Source organism: Girardinichthys multiradiatus, chromosome 9 (genome assembly GCF_021462225.1).
Source record: "Girardinichthys multiradiatus isolate DD_20200921_A chromosome 9, DD_fGirMul_XY1, whole genome shotgun sequence".
In the NCBI taxonomy this organism is placed as follows: domain Eukaryota; kingdom Metazoa; phylum Chordata; class Actinopteri; order Cyprinodontiformes; family Goodeidae; genus Girardinichthys; species Girardinichthys multiradiatus.
Genome location: NC_061802.1, coordinates 14,289,325 through 14,302,760, shown reverse-complemented (window position 1 = coordinate 14,302,760; position 13,436 = coordinate 14,289,325). Strand labels below are relative to the sequence as shown.

The 13,436-nt window shown below is 42.5% G+C and overlaps 1 protein-coding gene across 1 annotated transcript in view; it reads right to left on the bottom strand.

Moving 5' to 3' along the window:
• The window catches only part of brinp3a.2 (bone morphogenetic protein/retinoic acid inducible neural-specific 3a, tandem duplicate 2), an 88,373-nt gene extending 76,010 nt beyond the window's left edge, over positions 1-12,363 (bottom strand). The window contains exon 1 of the mRNA XM_047375878.1: positions 11,380-12,363. The gene's annotated coding sequence lies outside the window, so the exon portion shown is untranslated. The remainder of the gene's footprint in view (positions 1-11,379) is intronic.
• Positions 12,364-13,436: the final 1,073 nt, after the last annotated feature.

The following is a 13,436-nucleotide window of genomic DNA, read 5'->3' as shown; positions in this document are numbered from 1 at the left end:
GAAAGGTTTGCTGTGAGATCACAGGTACCCCAGAGCTTAGCTGCAGCACCTCGCCCAGAACCACTTTCACCCTCCCCAGAACCCATGCAGATTGGTTGAACTCGACTCTCCCCAGAGGAACGCCAACGAAGAATGGATTCCAAGCAGTGTTTATAGTGTTGGACACATGGACACTTCATCGCCTCTCGTCTAGTGCGACCAAAAGAGAGGGTCCACCTGCTGTAAAGGGGAACCTGACGGACCATTACTTCACCCCTACCAATAACAGATTCACCATACCAGCTACCATCTTGTTCTCCCAAGATTCACTCCACTTATCAGCTCTCATTGACTCAGGAAGTGAGCAAAATTTTATAGACCAATGCTTGGTGGAGCAGGCTCAGATCGACATGGAACTTCTTCCTTTCCCTCACCTGGTTTCTGCATTGACGGTAAGAACCTTCAATACATCACACACAAGACCAAGCCTCTAAAATTAATAATCTCAGGCTATCATTGTGAACTGATATCCTTCTTCATGTTTCCTGTTTCTCAGAACCCCATAGTGTTTGCTTTTCCCTGGGTCCAGAAACACAATTCACTCCTTAATTGGTCAAACTGTCAAGTCAGTTCCTGGTCCACTAACTGCCTCTCATCATGTCTACATTATGCCGTTCTACCCAAACAACCGCAACTTGATCCTGGAACAGCAGAGTACCCAGACTTAACTTCAGTTCCCGAGCGGTATATGGTTTTAAAACAGGTCTTCAGTAAGACCAAGGCTCTATCCTTACCCCCTCACAGGCCTATATAATATCTCATTCCCAGAACGACAAACTCTCGAAAAATATATCACTGAATCCCTAGCTGCAGGCACCATTCGTCCCTCATCATCTCCTCTAGGGGCAGGATTTTTCTTTGTGGGAAAAAAAGATGGATCCCTTCGTCCATGCATTGATTACAGGGGACTCAATCTTATCACAATAAAGAACAAATATCCCCTTCCACTTGTCTCTTCCAGATCCGAGGATTAATTGGAATGTATGTACCTGACTGTAGTGAAGGGCCTTGAGACAACATGTGTTGTGAATTGGTACTATATAAATAAAACTGAATTGAACTGAATTGAATGTGACACATCAAACCTATTGGGAATTTCACAAGAAAAACAATGGTGTCACAAACAGGAAGTTAATATGACCAACCATTCCCATTTTATTAAGGTGTATCCATATAAATGGCCCACCCTGTAGATGCGTCTGACATTGGAGCAGGAACTGTGCTGTCCCAAGTTTCCGATTCTGATGGCAAACTTCATCCTTTTGCCTTTTTCTCCCACAGACTCAATCCAGCAGAAAGAAATTATGATGTGGGAGACCGCGAACTTCTGGCAAAAAAACTGGCCCTGCAAGAGTGGCGTGCGTCATTGGCTGGAGGCTGCTGAACAACCAGTTGTAGTATGGACAGATCATAAAAACCTAGCCTACCCTCAAGCAGCCAAACGCATTAACCCTCACCAGTCTTGTTGGTCCCTTTTCTTTTCCCGTTTTAACCTCCCGATCTCATACAGACCTGGTTCCAAGAATATCAAGCCTGACGCCCTCTCTCAACAGTTCTCCCCAGACGACTCTGACGAGGAACCTGCTCCCATCCTACCACCAAGTTGTGTTGTTGGAGCCCTCACGTGGGATGTGGAGAACTTGGTATCCCGGGCCCTCAGGATTGAACCAGATCCCGGAACTGGACCCCCAAATTGGACTTACATCCCATCAACTGGTGGATCCACTGGTTCCAATCATCCAAGTTCTCGGCTTATCCTGGCTGTAGTCAAACCATCGCCCTCATCTCCGGAAGGTTACGTTAAAGAGTACGTACAAGTCTGTGCTATCTGTGCTTGAAACTAGTCATCTAACCAACCACCCGCAGGACTATTGCAACCCCTTTGTATTCCGAAGCGACCCTGGTCACATATTGCCCTTGACTTCGTCACCGGACTTCCCACTTCAAAAGGTATGACCACCATACTCACTATTATCGACCGTTTCTCCAAGATCTGTCATCTTATGCCCCTCAGAAAACTACCTTGTGCCCTTCAGACAGCTCAACTTCTGGTGAAACACGTTTTCAGACTCCATGGAATACCTCTGGAGATACTCTCATACCGCGAACCTCAGTTCACAGCTAAGGTTTGGAAACAATTCTGTTCAGCATTGGGAGCTAAAGTGTCTCTAACCTCAGGATATCACCCACAGTCTAATTGTCAAACAGAACAAATGAATCAAGAACTGGAATCCACCCTCCGTTGTTTAACTTCAACCAACCCCACAGACTGGAGCCAATTCCTGCCTTGGGTCGAGTACACTCGTAATTCCCACACTTCTGCTGCCACTGGTTTCTTCCCTTTCAAAGCTTCTCTGGGCTACCAACCACTATTGTTTTCCGCTGATGAAAAAAAGATCTCTGGCACTTCAGTACGTCGTCACATCCGTAGATGCAAACATATCTGGACAGCCACTTCACAAGCCCTTCAAAGCACTGCAGATCGGAACAAGAGGTTTGCGGACAGGAGAAGGGTTCCAGCTCCCCAATACCAACCTGATCAGAAGGTTTGGCTCTTGCCTAGTGACATCCCATTAAAATCAATGTCCAAGAAACTCGCCCCAGGTTCATTGGCCCGTATGAGATTGAGGCGGTTATCAGTCCTTCAGCTGTCCACTTAAAGCTTTGAGTTTCCGCATTCACCCAACGTTCCATGTTTCTCAGATCAAGCCCGTTATCACAAATCCTTCTTGCCTTCTGCCCGAACCCCCTCCACCCACTGGGGATGGATTGGGGCAACCAGTTTATGCAGTCCGACAGATTGTGGACTCCCATCGGCGGGGTCGCGGTTGGCAGTATCTCGTCGACTGAGGACTGCACCTAGGTCTTTTATCTGCAACCTATCCCTCATTTCTGATTACCACTCCGCCTTTCCTTCCACTCCTTCTGGACTGCCAGGCAGCGGCCATTGAGGGGGAAGTACTGTCGGAGTTCTGGGAGTTTTTTCTTTTCACCTGTTTTACCTGCTACTAACCACATCCAACCTCTAGATGGCACCAGATGCACAGTAGGAGATGAGCCATAGGTGTTCTCCATCAGCCTCTTTAGGAGAGGAGCTTAAGAACGCAATGCTGCCAACACTCCGGTGCCTGAGTGTTAACCTGCAGTGGTAACTCTAGCTGGCAAAGACAAGTTTCTTTGTGATTTTTTTCTGAGTACTTACCGTCTCGTGTCCTCCTTCCCAGGTTACCTCCAGTCCCGAGCTTCTGCATCCAGTCTGCGTATGCAGAAAACTCAGATCCTCTCTTTGCAAGAGAACTTCCCGGATTATCTTCTCAGTTGGCTGCATTCTGGTTTCAAGGCTCCTCAGGCTTCCTGTGAACGAGCCTGGCTCACCCTCCACCGTGCTCCCCTCCAAGATCATCCACCTGGTGCCACCTCTACCTCAAGTGCAAGTAAGACAGGATTACCTGGACCATTCAATTACCCGACACGCTCCTGGAGTTTCCATCCATCTGCCTTCTCCTCTCCCCTGGCGGATCTCCAAATAACCCTCTGTAAGCAAAATATATCAAGATCAACAACCCAGAATATTTTATGCCACTTACCATTGATCCCTTCTCCATACAGCAAGTTCCTGGTTCTCCAGCATTCAAATATATTTCATAACAAACTTGTTAAACCTTTCCTGTTTCCTGAGTGTATTTCTGCATGTGGGTCAAATCAGCTAGAAAAACAATGACATAATCAAGTAACTTTTTTTGTATTTTGCAATTTTGTAAAGTTACTTTCAGTGTCCCAGGTCCACTCTGTTTTTGTATTAAAAGGCAAATGTTTTCCTTCAAATTGATGGATCCCCAACACGTTTCACTTGCAGTTGCAACCATTCCATATCACCGCAGGTAAATAAACAATCAGCATTGTTTAGTTTGAGATTAACTTTCAATATTGTGGGTCAATGCTGCAATTCAAATGTTGTACTTAATTCTCTAGCAGTGGTGCATGTGTAAGAGCATGTGTCCTAATTTTTTGACTAATTCAGAAAAATATGGCAGACTTGCTTATGTCATGATAAATTGTGTAGGCTACAGTATGACATGTATAGGAACATGATGTGGGGCATTAAATTCCTATGGCATTAACATCATTAAAATGAAAGGTGGATAAGATATAATGTGACAGGGGTATTAGAGAAAACAAGCCTCAAAGCAAACTTCAATGGAACAAATGGAAGATACAACATTGCATTCCATCTAAACAGTGTAAAAAAGTGTTTGAATGAAAACTGAAAAGTGAAAAGAAGAGGGGGTAGCTGTATAAAAGTGCCCCCCTGTCCAATGGTCCGATCTTTTCCACCCGGACTCTGTGCGAGGCTGGCCGGAGAGGCAGGGCACTAATGTCTATTTGCTGGCAAACAGACATAAACTCTTCAAACTGGATCCAAGGGTGTCATACGATCATCGATCATATACACAAAGTTAAGTACGGATGAATTACTGTCTGTGTATCCGGTATATTCATTCATAAAAAGGGGTCATTAAGGTATGAGCCTGGCTTGACTTTCTTTCTGAGGCCTACAGAAGGAAGCTGTGTTCCAGAGTGTTCCCTGCAGAGACGCTGTCTCTACGAAGCAGAGTAGAGCAGTTTCCCAGTCTGAAAGGAGGACAAAAGAGGCCGCATCCCGTGGTAACGTGCAGTGTGGTCAGTGGACAGAACTGGCCGCCCAGCCACTGCTCTGGAGGTTAGCTGGAAGCTAACCCTTTGTTCACAAAGCTTTCTCCAAACTTCGTTGTCGCCCAGACAACTCCTAAGCATGGTTCATACAAAGTTTGGTGTTTGGGCAGAGTAATAGAGAAAGATTTAGGATGAAATGATCTGAACGTTTTTCATTTTATGAAATTTGGTTTTGTTTGTGTTGAATTCTGCTATCTTGGTGCTAGCAGGCTATCTGCTCACCACGTGCTCAGTTTTGTGCTTTGTGTTTGTGTGTTTTTAAGGTTAAGACAAACTTTATTTAAAGGGTGATTTTACACACAGAAGGTCGGCAATAACGCGCCGTCCGCGCTCATGCTTTTTAACCCTTTTATTAACGGTATTTTAAAGGTGTGTGTTTGATTCTGGTGCTAAGCTATCAGCTTATTCTGTTAGCTTTCACTGCTAGCAAGCTAAGAACACGTGCTTGCCTGCTAGGGAATATTTAACAGAAAGGTTGTTAGTTTTCAAGCTAGTAAATATTAGTCCCTAAACTTTATTTTACTAAATCTGATAACTAAGTAAACACCATTAAGCCCCATTTCTCCAGAAGGATTTGGCTCTTTTCCAAAATATTCACTTAATAATATTTCTTTGAATATTATTTTAATAAGTAAAGGCAGCTAATGAGACACCATTGAGAATTAGTCATCCAGAAGGTTAGTTTTATTCAGCAGATCATTCAAAATCAGAATCAGAATCAGAATCAGCTTTATTGCCTAGTTCGTACATACAAACAAGAAATTTGACTCCGGTACACTTTCCTCTTTGGTTTTGTTTTTGTATTACAGAATATACATATTTACAATGTACAATATACACATATATATAATAAAAAGGTGCATTTGCAACATCTGTATGCTGTTGTTTTGTACTCTATTGAATGTTCAACCGAGAAACAGCCTGGGGGAAGAAACTGTCTCTGTGGCTGCTGGTTTTAGTGAACAGTGCTCTCTAATGGCAGCCTGAAGGTAAAGCTCTGAACAGTTTATGTGCAGGGTGTGTGGGGTCCGCAGAGATTTTAGCAGCTCTTTTCCTGACCCTAGACCTGTATACGTCCTGGATGGAGGGAAGGTCAGCTCTGATTATTCTCTCTGCATTCCTGATTATTCGTTGCAGTCTGCACCTGTCCTGTTTTGGTGATGAGTCAAACCACACTGAGATAGATGAAGACGGGACAGATTGAATGATGGCGATGTAGAAGATGACCCCGCAGCTCCTGTGGAAGGTTGAACTTCTTGAGTTGCCTCAGGAAGTACAGTCTCTGCAGGGCCTTCTTTCGAACAGTGTCTATGTGTGAAGACCATGTCAGGTCCTCAGAGATGGTGGTTCCTAAGAACCTGAAGTGGTCCACGGCCGATACAGTGTTATTGAGGATGGTGAGGGGGGTGTATGGGGGTGGTGTTCTCCGAAAGTCCACCACCATTTCCACAGTCTTGAGTGGGTTGATTTCAAGGTAGTTCTGACTGCACCAGTGTACCAGCTGATCCACCTGCTTTCTGTATGCAGACTCATCGCCGTCCTGGATCAGTCCAATGACAGTGGTGTCGTCTGCAAACTTAAGGAGTTTCACGGATGAGTCCGATGAGGTGCAGTCATTTGTGTACAGGGAGAAGAGGAGTGGAGATAGAACACACCCCTGGGGGGCACCAGTACTTATTGATCTGGTTTGGGAGAAGATGCTCCCCAGTCTCACCTGCTGCTGTCAGTCCGTCAGGAAGCTGTTGATCCACTGACAGGTGGAGGCTGGGACGTTGAGCTGGGTGAGCTTCTGGTGGAGGATGTCTGGTATGATAGTGTTGAAGGCCGAGCTGAAGTCTACAAACAGGATCCTAGCGTACGTCCCTGGGTGGTCGAGGTGTTGCAGGATGAAGTGTAGACCTAAGTTAACAGCATCATCTGCCCCAGCAGGGGGCCTCGGATGTCTTTCAGGTGCTTCAACACCAGCCGCTCAAAGGATTTCATGACCACAGACGTCAGGGCTACAGGCCTGTAGTCATTTAATCCTAGGATGGCGGGTTTCTTGGGCACCGGGATGATGGTGGATCGTTTGAGGCAGGAGGGGACCTCACATTTCTCCAGTGACTTCTTGAAGATCCGAGCGAGTTGATTTGTACAGGTTTTCAGGCATGATAGGGAGAATTATTTCATTAAAATAATATTTTATCTGATCTTGCATTGTGAATAGTTGACTAAATATATGGTGATTATTGCCCAAGTTGGTTCCAAGACTAACTTAAATTCATTTCCAGATTCTTCAAGATAATCCTTGGTTCTCAAACATAAACATTGCATGGTAATGTTGTATCACTCTTTCGGTCATGATTTTAAATTATCTTTATCAACTTGTTTATATTGTACATAGCCCATTAGTCTTCATTATTCTTTAATTCTGCTTGGTAGTTTAGTTGGATTGTTTTAGCATAGTAAAAAGTTTGTTGATTGAAATATGTTTGACTTTGAGTTGACTTATTTTTGTTAATAAATTCTTGTATTTTAAGAAATTGTCTGAATTAATTCCATGTGTGCGCAGAGTTTATGCTGTTCAATAATGTCAGAGCTCGTCTCACACCTTTCTATTTTGTCCTAATACCACCGCCTAACTGGGATGGTATTCATAGGATAACCCTTAACAGACCAAAATATTATTTTATAAAATATTAAAATATTAATATTAAATATTAAATAATATGTTCACATTCATAATCACAACAGATCTCTGACATCAACACAGCAATTTCATTTAGACAGCTGATGCTCACTAGATATTTTATCTTTTATGGGCCATTTTCTGTAAACCTGAAGAGATGGTTCTGCATAAAGAAAGAGGAGATCAGCTGTTTCTCGAATCTGTAAGCCCAGTCTGTCTGGCTCCAACAACCGTGACACAGTCTAAGTCACTGAAAAACCATGTTTCAACATTCAAGTCATTTGCACCATACCTAGATGTGTAGATGAAATCTAATGCTGCCATGTAATTGGTTAATTCATTATTTTTGTTAACAAACAATTAAACAGGTGTACTTAATCAAAGGCCAGATGAGTGTAACTCCACACTCTATTTATTTGGCATTAAAACAAAGATATTAAAATATGCAACAAAATATCTGGATGTCAGAGCAGAAGACTTATAACTCACAAATAATCAGCTTTTTCAGATACTTCTAACACTCATCTCAGAGTGGTAATAACTCTGGTCTTATCCCTTTCCGCGTTAGCGGAAATTTCACCATAAACACAGTTAGACCTACAGAGGAAGTCCTGAACTCCCCCCTCACACTGAACACCCAGGGCAGTATTTGAGGATACAGGGAGCCACATTAAAATGAACAAGCAGTCAGCCTGGCTGCCACAATGTAGAACAGAGAGAATGAATTTACAACATGAACAGCGATAACGAGGCTTTCTTTCCTGATAAGGATACAATTGCTTTACAATGATTCAAGTAGTTATTTGAAGATTAACTAATTGGCAAAATCTGTTATATTTAAATATTTAGAACTGAACTCAAAGAGCACATTTAAGCATTTGTTCTTTGGTGTGACGGTAGTACCATCATCGGGGTGAAGTAAAAGCAAAGGATAATGTCATGTGCTGTTTGTTCATGTGGCTGCTACCTCTACTCCCAATTCTGCATAAGAGATGGAGTCAGGGAGCAGAAAAACCAAAAGCCAGCGTCATTTTCACAGTGCGACTCTGCTGTGGAACACTGTGTCATTGTGTTTAAGGAGCATAACACCCTGTGCTTTTGAAAAAAATGTAATCTGATCTTGAAAATGTCAGAATTTATTTTTAAGAGCTAGAAACTTGACAGCAGACAACTCCCATGCCTACAGAGAAACATGGTTCAAATGAAAAAAAAGCTATTTTCACATGGAGAGCCAACTCAAAAAATCAGAAATCATACAAAAGAAAACCACTCATTTTATTTTTATTTTATTACTGATTTTACTGCAAAAAAAACTGGAAATAACTTATTTTCTCATCAAGTTCATCTGCAAAAAAACATAGAACAGTGCTTGAATAATAATACACAAGATAATTCTATAAGCACAGGCAGAAGTGTTTGTGAGCTTTTCACCTATGAGTAATTTCAAATAAATATTTCAATAAATACCGAGAACTTTATTTTTATGTATTTATTTATGTGGTTTCAGTAAGTTAAAGTTCAGTGTTTATATCTGCAAATATGTTGTAAATCTTAAGGTTATGGTACATAAAAGTTTTAGTCAAAGCAAAAATGAAAAAAAGGTTCCTTTAATAATTGTAACTCAGACTGTAAACTTCTCACTTGCGTGCTTTTTTTATTGCTGCATATCACTGAGCAGCAGAGAGCATACAGAGAGTGACACACTATAAATCACAGTGAATCCCAAATAGATCTTTTCTGGTGGTGGCCTTGTGTGAACAGGGACAAAGGTTCATCTTAAATTACAGGGACGAATTCCATTCTCTCTGCTCTTTGCTTTCTTTTCTGTTTTGCTTGTGTTATTCCCTGCCACTGGCCACCAGAAACCAAAACCATCCGACACAGATAACCACACAACCTTTCTGTGATTTTCTTTTTTTTTTTTTTTGTTATTGTTTCAGTTAAAATCGCTGGGATCTACCTAAAGGTCTACCTTTGCCATAAGAACACTGTGGAGAGATATTTTGAAGACTGGTAGAAGTACAAAAAACAAACACTTACCAGTTGTTTTAGAGAGAGACTCTAACCTAATGCCCCAGCTGTTCTTAATATGAACTAATCTATTTCAATGCCCAGTCTATCTCAAATACCTCAATGAGAATTTTTCCTTTCACCTCTTTCTGATGTTCTCCTTTCCCTTCTTCACCCTTATATCTTCATATCTTCCTCTGTCCCTGCAGCCCCTCTTCTCAAATTGACATTGAAATAAAACCCGTTGGCTTGCTCATTATCATAAAATAATGGGCTGTGGACATTAACCAAAACTTTAAAAAACTTGACCCTGAAATAGATCCCCAATCAGAAAGCTTTTATGGCTCCAGTGTTTCCCCATTTAACTTCTGTTTTGAGCTTCATTTTTACCTCAGGCTTCTAACTCCCACCTACAATTAGACATCAGTCATGATTAACCTTAATTCAAAACCTTCAGCAGGGGCTTTTATTCATTGCACTGAAGACAAAACGCATTGACCTGTCTATCCAAAAATAAACTCGAGAACCCTCTTGCAGAGCATTATTTGCAATTACTTGCTTATATTGTGGGAGGAGACAGGCAAAGCTCCTTTTTGTTTCTAACCATTTCTTCCTTCTTTTTCCAGCTATCAAGCCACAAATGGTGCTGCATTTGGCCCTGTCAGCCTCCCAACACGAAGCTGTAGGAACAAGCGTCCCTCTCAGGCATGTAATTCCTGCCTTTAGCATTAGTCTGAAAGCCTATACATGCTTCCTGACACAATCACAGTTTTAATGCAAAAGTAGTTTGCCAGCTCAGTGTCTCCTCTTATGTGTACAGTATGCTAACTTTGAAAGCAGATGATCTTGTATTTACCCCCCAGTGAACGAATGAATCAACACAAAAAGATAAGACACAAACATTTGCAGCACAAACTAATATCTTAAGAATTGGGAATTTGATGATCAGGACATCTTTGACCGCTTCACACCTCTCTTTTTTGTGGTCTTGGTGACTGATACACAGCAGAGAAATCTGTCTCAGCACTGGAGGAGACACTTTCCCTTCCAGGCCTGGATGCGGTCATGTTCACTGGTCTCCTGGGATGGATAAGGGACACTTCAGAACAGAGGACCAGGCTTTGGCACTGCGGTGCAAACCCAGAAAGTGACAGTGAGAACAGCTGCACGTCCTTGTTTTTGATCTTCCAAAGCTTTACAAAAACACCAACAAGCCATTTTTCAACAGTGCCACTGAAGAGTGTCTCCAAAATATGGATGTTATATGAAGTCAAGTTTAAAATACTAGATACAACACGCAAGCCAAACTACTGCTGTGTAAGAATGATTACATTTAAAAATCCTATTTGCTTTCTTTGAGGGCTTTTGGCTCACTATCACAGCCTCCACTGATGATCTCATAAGGTTACTCTGACTCATATTTCTCCTTTGAGGGGGCGCTTAAGGGTGAAATTTAGAATTAACAAGTCAGTTAGAGCATTTCTTTTAGAATAACAGTAAGCTAGTTTCTCATCACTGTCGCTCCTGTGCAAACGCAGCAATGTCCACACAAACCCAGCACTGTCCACACATCAGTGTTAGAGAATGCCAATACATCCTAAGTAATATAGATTAGAGATGTTACTTGGAAAGGCAGATAAACGCTGGCAATGCTGATGGGGGGTGGAGGGGTTAGTAGGAAGGGGGAAAGAAAGGGAGCGTGCTTATACAGACATGGCAAACAAAGCATATGTATATTCTTTTCTGAAAGCCTCGGGGAATACAAAAGTTTGTGCTAATGTGTGAGACTAATATGAAGAGCATTTTAAAGCTCCTAATTATATTGTGATTAGAGAAACAGTATCTTATGCATTAGGTCACACTTATATACATGTTGTTTACAATATACATGTTGTTGACAATAATGTGATTCCAACTCAACAAAGAAAAGCATAATTACAGTGACTTACCAAGGTTTGGAACAACACTTAAAGTTGAACTCAATATGTCCCATTCTCTTGCAGAATCTCAGCACTATCAGCAGTCAGAACGGCTATGAAACTCATTTCACAGTTTGCTGGTGTTCAACAGCCACTCCGCAGACAAGAATGGAAAACGAAAAAAAAAACAAAAAACGCTCTCCAAAAAAAAAAATATATATATATATGTGCAAGGCTGTGAAAACAGGTAAAGTGACTGCCAAAGAAAGGTTGCAACACGGAGCAGCCTGGACGCTTATACACCACTGACAAACTTTCAGAAAGCAGGGTGACTCTCAGGCTTATCCCAGAGCAAAATGAGGTTCCAGGAAGGATACGCTTTGACCTTTCTGGGGATAATGACTTTCCAGAATGAAATCGTCCAGCAGGAGATGGAGTAAAGAGAAGAGACGAGTGGCAAGGGGAGGAGGAGGAGGAGAGGGGAGGAAGAGAGCAACCAGGAGCGGAAAGGAGCTGACGATAAGATTAGAGGGACCTCTAAGTGCAGTTTGTGCGACCAGTATCGGCGGGGTCCAACGTCTGACAGAAGTGATGGGATGCAGTGACGTGGAAAGAGACGCAAAACCGAAGAACACTGCTAAATATTCCGTTGTGGATTATGTCTTCTCGCCGCGTATTTGCTACTTGATCCGCCTACTCTGCATCGCCGTGTGGAGGAGCGCAGGATCCGGATCTTGTAGGAACTGTCGACAGGCGCTCTGCACAGAGCAGGCATGAACGCCTCAGCTCTCCCCCTGTGCCCCTCTCTCACTTTGTCACATGTTTAAGACACAAGTAGCTCTCTGTAATAGCTGCCAAAGGAGGGTGGACAGAGGTAGGCGACGTGGATAGAATAATAAGAAGCTCTTTGTGAGCAGTCATTTCCATTCCCCACGTTAGCTGAAACATTGATCTGTAATGAACATGACATTGGCTTTAAGATTAATATGCCCCTTTCAATGGCAGCAGCAGTTGCGTCTGAAAATTTGAGCGATGGAATAAAACGACATCCCCTCCTGAACATTTTCGTTGGTCCCCTCCAAAAAAACGCTCACCCCAAAACATGTCAACATTTAAGTCCTTATCTGTTTGAGCTGTCAAATTAGTTTGAAGAGAGAAGAGGTGTTGAGCATAATGTCTAATCCTCTCCGATCATGCCTATGCATGAACCATGAGTCATTAAGTGGCACTCCAAGAGCAGCCTTGTTTAAATCATTATGCAGAAGAGATACGGCCACTGAGTGAACGAATAGAGGCTGGCATTTTCATAATGAGCATGACAGTACACATTATACCGGCTGGGATCAGCGCTGTAACCAGGCACATGATTTCATTTTAGATTGCGTTGATCAAAATCACCGTCAGAGAATGTAGGATGCCGACTGGTGACGGAGGAGAGCTGTTGCCGTTTTTGTGTGATTAATTAATGTGCAGTTAGAGCTAATGAAAGCGTTGTGTTAGAATTACATCTGAAAGACTGGGAATCCTTTGCCGACATTGACACTTTTTTTTCTTAACTGGTACATTTCAGGGCCGTGTGCTTAAAAGACATCCAAGATGATTAACAACAGGCTAATTATGAATAGCCATGAGCAAATTAAAAGTCCCGTAATGACAAACTCAATGAGATAAGAGACCAAATACTTATACACATAAATACCACTCGTGGTGTCTTCAGGTTAACTGGTTATTCTGCTGAGGTGGAAGGAAAGGGACTAAACCTGCCCGGAAACGACTAAAATTAATCTCAGAGTGCCATCAGGTTCTAGAGTTCTTCTACAGGCGCAGCAGCCTCAGTTTGGTGCTAATCCACACACTTCTCGGCGTGTTTCGTCGTCCATTTAATATTCTGTGGCTGGCCAGAGCTGTCCGTGGTCCTGAAGTTGATTTATTTCGCGTCCCTGCTGAGGTTTCCGTCTGATGCGGCGTGGCACAGTCTGTTTTATTCTCCTAAGTGCCAATTCTGATCAGAACGTAGGGGCAAGCAGTGACAAAAGTTGGCAATATATCGTTAATCCAACAATTTCCTCAAGTGAACTCATCCATCT